This window comes from Seriola lalandi, unplaced genomic scaffold (assembly GCF_002814215.2).
Source record: "Seriola lalandi dorsalis isolate HSWRI2012SDOR001 ecotype SW California unplaced genomic scaffold, Sedor1 jcf7180002053433, whole genome shotgun sequence".
NCBI lineage: Eukaryota > Metazoa > Chordata > Actinopteri > Carangiformes > Carangidae > Seriola > Seriola lalandi.
In genome coordinates this window covers 3,194-11,409 of record NW_019523986.1, presented here as the reverse complement: position 1 = coordinate 11,409, position 8,216 = coordinate 3,194, and the positions used below count along the sequence as shown (strand labels likewise).

The 8,216-nt window shown below is 46.5% G+C and overlaps 1 long non-coding RNA gene across 1 annotated transcript in view; it reads right to left on the bottom strand.

Annotated features, from left to right (window-relative positions):
• Positions 1 to 7,870, bottom strand: part of LOC111651113 (uncharacterized) — a 12,315-nt gene extending 4,445 nt beyond the window's left edge. The window contains exon 1 of the long non-coding RNA XR_015436904.1: positions 7,674 to 7,870. This is a non-coding gene — a long non-coding RNA (uncharacterized LOC111651113). The remainder of the gene's footprint in view (positions 1 to 7,673) is intronic.
• Positions 7,871 to 8,216: the final 346 nt, after the last annotated feature.

Sequence of the window (8,216 nt, the reverse complement as noted above, 5' to 3'; positions counted from 1 at the left end):
TGTTCACCTCCCAAACTCCACTCCAGTCCTCCAAAAACACCCCCTGCATTCCTCAGGCGGCTCCGGTTTCACTCTCAGCACTGCTGCCCCATCTGCCCCTCCTTCCCTACACTCTACCCTGAGAGAAAATGTACCCCTGTGAGAGACACAGCACACTGAGCGCATTGTGTGCATCTGAGATGTGTGCTTATGCCCCCATGTGTGTGTCTACACAATTCACATGTGTGCGAATACATGTTTATCTAAGGGCAGAGCTGTTTGTATCAATACCAACGACGAACTGATGGAGCAGAATTTTTACCAGTGGAGAATGTGTGAATTGGTCCAGGCTGCGGTCCAGAAACAAAACCCCTGCAGACAAGCCAAACACAGAGGACTCTCACAGGTATATTATATCTGTCAACAACGGTCTTTCTTCACCATGGGTCATAGGTCACACTCTTTTCCAATGAATGCATCTTCCTCTGGGATGTGCGAGTGTGTGAGACAGATCCTCAGCCATGAGCCTACCCACTGTCCACCAGATTATCTCAAGTTGTACTTTGGATGGGGGCTCAGTGCGGTTTCCTCATATCCTCACGAGCCTACAGACCCCTTATCTGTTAGCATGTGTCTTATCATCACCACCGACAGACTGAGTCTGCCTCTCCGCATCCCAAACAGCGGAGGACAGGGAGGTCGGTATCGCTAACACTTAGTAAAGGAGAGAACATGTTTAGAGTGTTAACAGAAGCCTTGGGTGACACTTGACATTAACGCTTATAGAAATACATTCTCATGTGGAGTGACTGACGATCTGTAAGTTGTCTTCAACATGGCAGTCAACGTGTCAGTTTTAGTGACAATGGCTGAGACATATGATTTTTTTATGTTTCTGAAAGACAGCATTCTAGAAGTGCTTATGATAAAGGCCCATTGTCCTACTTGCGTCTAAATCAACCGCTTCCTGCTCCAAGTGTCACCTGTCACTACTCATCCAGAGCTCACTTGTGTCTTAGCCCTGCACCTCCTCTGTCTAACCTAATGGGGGCAGTAGAGGCTGGCTGACTGACTGACTGGCTGGCTCTGCCACTGGCTACAAACCTAACCGCAGCAGCCGTGGGGCTTGGAGAGGCATCACACACCCCACTAGCCACTTGATACAGAGAGCATCTTTCTTTCGTCTCCTGAGCTGCCACTTGATAACTCTGCCCCCTGGAGAGCTTAGAGGAAGGAGGAGGGGGGCACACTGGACTGGAGAGGGAAAATAATGACATGACATCAGTGTCATCGTTAACCAAATGGGGCCGTAAACAATAGAAGGACATATGCTGTCCAGTTAATGGCTGCTAGCACAAGGCACACCCATACAAGCACACACAGCAATGGAGCCTTGACAGTTAGATGTAACATCCTGGGAATAGGGCACCGATACAGGGAGGAAGAATAGAGTTTTCCCAGGGGGGATTCGCCTCCACAGGTATCAGTTACTGATGCACCTCAAGCACTGGGGAGAGGCAAAGAGGATTTCAATCAGGGAGAAAGATGGGAAAAGAGCATATAAGGGGGGAAGGAGGAAAACAAAAAAGGCAGGGAATGGTACAGCAGGGGGAGGGCGATAATTCATACATCATAGTGGAGAAGTACCTCCTGCCATGAAGTGTGCGTGGCAGGTCTGCAGAGCCAAGCTCCACAAGACGGGAGTTTGTTTTCTTTCTCTAGCACTTAAGAGGGGAAAATGAGCCAGCTAATCCTCCTGTACATTGAAAGGCCCTTTGCCCCAGGGGTGAAGAGCAGGAGCAAAAAGAAGAGGCACAGAATCTCAATCTGTTGGTGTTTGTGTGAAATGCATAGTTATGAGCACCATCAGGCTCAAAATCAAAGCATGCAACCCTAGACAGTGTGCGGCTGCTTTGCAAACCTCTACACAGATCAGTGTGTGTTAAAATAGTCAGGAGACATCACCTCACCCTTCACTGGGTGTTGACCCTGCCGCCTCTAGGCTGTGACACAAATAAACCTGGAGGCAAGAGGGGCTGGTACCCTCGGAGTTCCCTGCCCACGGGTGTCTCCTTCACTGGCCTGGTTTGGCCTGGCCTGGATTCATGTCAGGAGGAGACTGCTGGTCTGCCTGGCACACAGCTCACAGAGGAAAACAATAACACTAAAAGCAGACCTCTTTCAGATGACCAGAATACACACAAGACAAATGTACCTCCTGCTCTGTCATTCTGTAAGGCTCCTCCTGTTTCCGCCCGCTCTTTGGGTCAGAAATGACTCACCCACAAGTAAAAAGCCTCTAGTCAACTACATAGTGTGCTTATTTTGACTCATACTTCAAGAGAAGATCAATATTTGCACAGATCTATGGGAGGGAAAACAATAGTGATCTGGCCTCCACCAGCTCTGTCTGTTAATGGTCTGTTTACTGAGACAGACGGGATAATGGCCTGGGTGGGGGCTGGAGGACGGTGGCCACGCTCCACTCTATTTCTGATCTAGTTAGTAACGAGGAAAGAGAGCACCTACAGTATAAGAAGCTGAGTACCAAAGCAAGGCGGTGGCTATATGCCGTGAATGAAGATGGTGCATCCTGTTGACACAGACAATTTTGCAAGTCAAATAGCTGGACTTTAGCCTCCACACTTGTATATTGACTGCACACTCTTTTGGCTATGCAAATTTTAAATCTGTGAGCCCCACGGCTGCAGTCAAGCTCTTACATCTAAGCTATGGAAACACTTAAACGATCAGACAAGCACTGCATTGAAGTCCATAGTTACTGGCTATGTTGGCTCTAGTAACACAAGACACTGCCACGCGCAATGAGTGTGTAGCGTGGAAGAATGGAGGATATCAGATATCTGAGAGACCAAGTTCAGCTTTAGGTCTTGGTTATGGTGGCAACCCCAAAGTATTTGAGGGTAAGCCCTATTGTTATGCAAGAGCCAAATAAACCATTTCCCATAAATGGCACTGTTTGGCAACATCACAGAATATTTTAATTGACTGAACTAGAGCAAAATGTGCCTTGAGACATTATCTAATAGTAGTAAAAGTAGATCAAAGACCACTGCTCTTGAGGGAGTTCATCTGAGGTCATGTTAACCGGCGCCTCAGTCTCCAGCTCATAACTTAAGCATCAAAGCCGTGAGAGTGAGTGCATGAGTGCATGACTATTTGAGGCCCAAAATGCAAGACCCTTCTCTCTAAGGTGCCATCACTCTGCTCCCGTCAGTCTCAGCACTCTGACATCCCAGTGCTGCACCTCTGGTCCCCCGCGGTCAGTGACCTCTGATCCCTCCTCCCCAGGCTCTTGCAGGCCCGTCAGGGCCATCAGATGGATATGTGCCCTGCAGGGATCAGAGAACCTGGGATACATGGAAAAGCTATTCATGGCTGTTTCAAGAGATTCCTTGGAGTGGCTACTCTCTGCATACTGAGTGAAAAAGAAGTATATCATGGCTGACTTGCACTTTCATCACAGAGTAAGAGGGGAAGCAGGGGAAGGAAAGAATGATTTGTATGCAATTTAAACCTCATATTCTCTAATTTAGTGATGGCAGAAATGGATTCAAGAGTACTCTATGGACCATGTTTAGTGGTCCTGCTAACTACCAGAGCCAAATCCAGGGTCACTGGTAGTGCTCTTGGCCAGCTAGGCCAGAGCTGGAAAGATGGAGAGCTGAGACCTGGAGTCAGGCCAACCCGGCAGGGAGAGGCCAGCAAAGCCAGCTGCCAGGAACTGAGGGTTGTGATGGCACCACTGACTATTCTGGATATCTCCCTCCCACCAAAGCACTTAACATGCAGTATAAGCCAACACACAAACAAACAAACAAACACCATTCACATAAACACGCAGACGCCAGGGGATGCTTGGAAAGCTAAAGAACACAGGCAGGAGGAGAGCATCACTCAGAGACCCATTAACCCCTGGCTTCCAACCAGAACAGTGAGCAGGCATCCTTTAAGTACACGTTAAACATTGCTACTCTATGTGTGTGAGCACAAGTGATTTATGTATTACTTCAGTGAGTCCATATGTTTTTACTATGTCCATGAAAATATTGCATCATTTTAAATGAAGACGTGGGGGAAGTTTCCAGGGGTTTAAAACAACTGGTTGTCCTGTGTTCGTGAAATAAGGTCACAGCAAACTACCTATCACTATTTAACCCTTCAGCTAGTCTGGTTTGGTGAGTCCTCTGAGGACTACTTCCTTGTGCAGAGAAGTGCATCCCCAGGAGAGGAGCTCCAGACTAAACACTGCTCATTCAGCTGCTCCCCTTCACCCCACCGACAAAAGATGGATGCGTGACAAGCGCTCCCAACAGAAAACCTCACTTTTTCCGCCAATTATAGAAAGCAATGTGGAGTGGGGGAGGAGGCAAAATTTCAAAATATTATACACACTGGCATTTGGTGGAGCACATTGAGTAACGTCTGTCAGAGAGAGATGGGCTAATTTCAGGGCGACCTGTGCCAACACAAACAACTATTCTGGCTGGCTTTCATTGTCAGCACTTGAGGTTTGAGTCGAATTTTTCAACGCTCCGCAGCCAATTTCTCTTTCCCCCATTTTTCCCCCCATATGATTTGTCCTTGTCCAAGATCCCAGTCAGTCTTTCATCGCCTACGCAGTCAGACCTTAAGAAGTGTTCTTGTAGAGAACAAACTCAGACCCAGATGCTCATCTACACACACAAAATCAAAAATAGAACATAAATATTTCTTTCAAGTCATCAGCATGTGTCTACATGAGTTCATGTACATAAAACAACTTATTTTAACGATAATGCAGGCATGACTTCATTGGTGCAGTGCATTTTGATGTATGGAAGTCCTTCCATTCAGGTTATGTCCATCAGCAGGCGCAGGGCCGGTGAGAGGAGGTGGGAGTTAAAACAGCTACCGCTTCAGTCTCTGGCTGCTGTGTGTTGAGATTCATATCACAGCCATGTCAACATAAACATCATATGTTTCTGTTTGTGTCTCCAAAGCAGTGTTTACTTCTACTTTGATTTTGTTTATTAAAGGCCTTTACTGTTCAACATAAAAGCAAAGAGCCATGGTAGGACATTTGGCGCACGGGCTGTAGCGTTACATTCATAGTCTGCTCATAATTCTTACTGCTCACGCATGGTTCTGGGTGTTTGCCAGTCAATGAGATGGACAGCATTATACTGCCATTATAGAAACCTCACACAGTCAGGGTCCCATCCTCTGTGGCAAATCATATGTACCTATGCACATCAGGGGAGGAGCATTCGTTTATATATGTGTGTGTGAATGGGGGAAGCTCAATGGGCACTTTTGGAGGCCCCTGTTGCCTGGACATGCAGCCTTTACTCTGCTCCAGTATTGAGGCAGCTGTCTTTAATATAAGAGCTCAGCTCAGCCCGTATTTATTCAGGTACAGCTGACAGAGGGAGAGAGAGAGAGACAGTGAAAGAGGCGTGGCCCTTCTTTTTCCTGGCAGCCGTGCAGCACTCCTGCGGTTTTTTGGGGGGCAAAGGGACAAGGCGAAAAAGACACAGACACTGAGACAGAGAGTGGTGTAGAAGAAAAGGGTGAGTTGAAATAAAAAGCATGGCTCCAGTCAGTCCTGTGTTGACTGGACATCCCGTGCAAGAGTCCAAACCCAGAGGCCCCAGGGCCGCCAGGGAGAGGGTGTATGAGCTCAACTCTCCAGTCTCACTTGATGGCTGTGTCCAAGACAAATCACCAGTGCTGCTGTTGTCACCGTGGGCCTTGACCAAGACAAACAGCCATGTTTTAAAATAAGTACCGGCCCCCTCACAGGCCTTTTCACCTCATCCACACTCAGGCACATCCGTATCTCTTCACACGTTCAACCATATTCCCTTCACAGGTCATAGGACTGGAGCTGTAGTCTCACGCTCTACACAGGGGACTCACTTTTCACCCTCTCAACGCTGTCTGCTTTCTCTCTCCTCTGCACACACGCTTGTGAATATTTACCACATCACACAAGTTCCATTGTGGCAAAAATGCTGAGACTGCAATAACCGGGGTGAGCGTGAGTGTGTATGACACAAAATGTACAGCAGCTTTAAGAGACACACGTGTGCATGGAAGCTTGATTGTCTAAGTATACTGTATATGAACTTGCAAACACAAAACCTCAAACTTAGCTGAATCACAAACTGCCAACTGCACATAAGTGTCAGCAGTATTCCTTGTTTTTACCTAACAGCCCACTGCATCTTGGGAGTTGTGGTTTGTCTGAACGGGCCCGTCTGTGTCGCTGCCTGCGGCCTGCACCAGTGGGAATGGTGTTCCTGAACTGAACCTCATTTATCTCCGTGGCAGAGCCCTTCCTCTCCAGCATTGGTCCTCCTGGACCCCTGAACTGCTGACACCACCCCCCACACACCCCCCATTCCTCTTCCTCTGTCCTCTGAGCTCCAGTATGCGGCAAAAATTGTGAGATGTGTTTCATCTGCATATTGATCAGCCTGGCCAAAAGAAGTAGGACCTCAGCACTTCACTGAATACATAATGTAAATAAATGCCAGTTATTCTGCTTAAACTCTCCTGCAATCCTTTGAGGAAAAAGTTTCACCTTAAGTAGGTGCTTTTCCAGGTAATTAGGTAAATGTGATTGTACAACAAAAGTCAATAGCACCTTTTATCTGAAAATAAAGAAGAATAAACTAGAAAATCCTTATCCTAAACATGCTGACATTATCTTCAAATCCGCACATCTCAGCCAAATGAAGGTTATTGTCAGGGCGAGCAGCACTGAAAGTCAATGAGCTCACCTAAAAAGAATATGACCCTGTTTTGATCCTGTCACCCAATAAAAGCAGGCCGCTCTCAGTGTGTGGGCAGGCTTTAGTGCCAGCCAGTTGCAGTGCAGACGGCTGGGCGCTGGGCTGTCTGATGGATAGCTTACATTCAGTGAGGGCTGGACCAATGGCGTCGTGGATTGATTGGCCCAAAGGGGCCGTCGGGGAAAGCACTTCCTGTGTGTGTTAATGGACGCTCCTGCAGAGGCACTGTGGCTGCTTGTGGAAGGGTGATGGTTGTTACTCTCTCTCTCTCTTCCTCCCTCCTTCTCCCAGCCCTCCTCCCCCTCCCAGTTAATCAGAGAAGAGTCAAGTGAGACGAGCCAGGCTTCCCAAGCAGACCGACTTTCTAGCAGCTCTCTAACCCGACACCAAGACCATTACAATACACTGTAGCTATGTGGAGAATTCAAAAACTCCATGATTTAAATTTAATCACTAACACTTTATTTGACCCGCCCCATAGTTCATTAATTTAGTACCAATTGTTTTTTTAATTTATTAACTGTAATAAACTGCTAGTATAAGCTAGTCAGTGAGCTGCAGGTTAGCTGAACTTTTACTTAATATTAACTTAGGTTTAAATGGAGCAGTTCTTTAAATTTAATCAACAACTATTTATGAATCTGACTCAGCAAACTAATCTAAACTGTCTCAGAGCTTTGTCTCTGTTTTATCATATCCATCTTGGCACCAAGTTACATAATTCTTTCCATGAAACTTCCAAAGAACTTATGAGGAAATAAAGGACCTGTTATTGGTAATTCCTCAGTCAGTCAACGTGACAACTGTGCTAATGTCAATGTTAAATAAAAACATAGTAAGTTTGCTTCAAGGAACCGGGTGTGTGGACATGATTGTGTATAAATAAGCTTGTACCCGAGTCTGCCGAGCTGCTCCAATTCAGGCACTGGTGGTCCGTAGGTTTCAACTTGAAGAGGCTTGTAGTGGTACAGGACTTCCTCTATCTTGGCCACAGGCAGGAGAGACACCGTCTGACGCTGAAAGAAAAAACACAACAGAGAGACAACATTCAACACAGAACAATTATCTTCATTGTTTCTGAGTAGTATTTGGCGCAACACTGGAAACTATAGCCGTGACATAACCAGGATGACACAAACGGAAAAAGACTTAATGTCAATCAAACTGCACCATGAACAGCCACCAGTTCTTGTTGGACTGGTTTGGAAATATAAGTTTTGACTGACAACATTTTTACTTCCCCCAGCCACTGCTGGTTTGGTGGAGAGACCTAACTGAGACCATGACTAAGCATATCTGTAGTGGTCAACAAACACTTGGCAACTCAACAACTAATTCTGATGGAAATCTGAAGAAATCATGATTAACATAATAGACAAGAACTGGCCTGGTTGATGAGGAAATGCATCTCCTCAGAACAGAAAGCAGGCATACTTT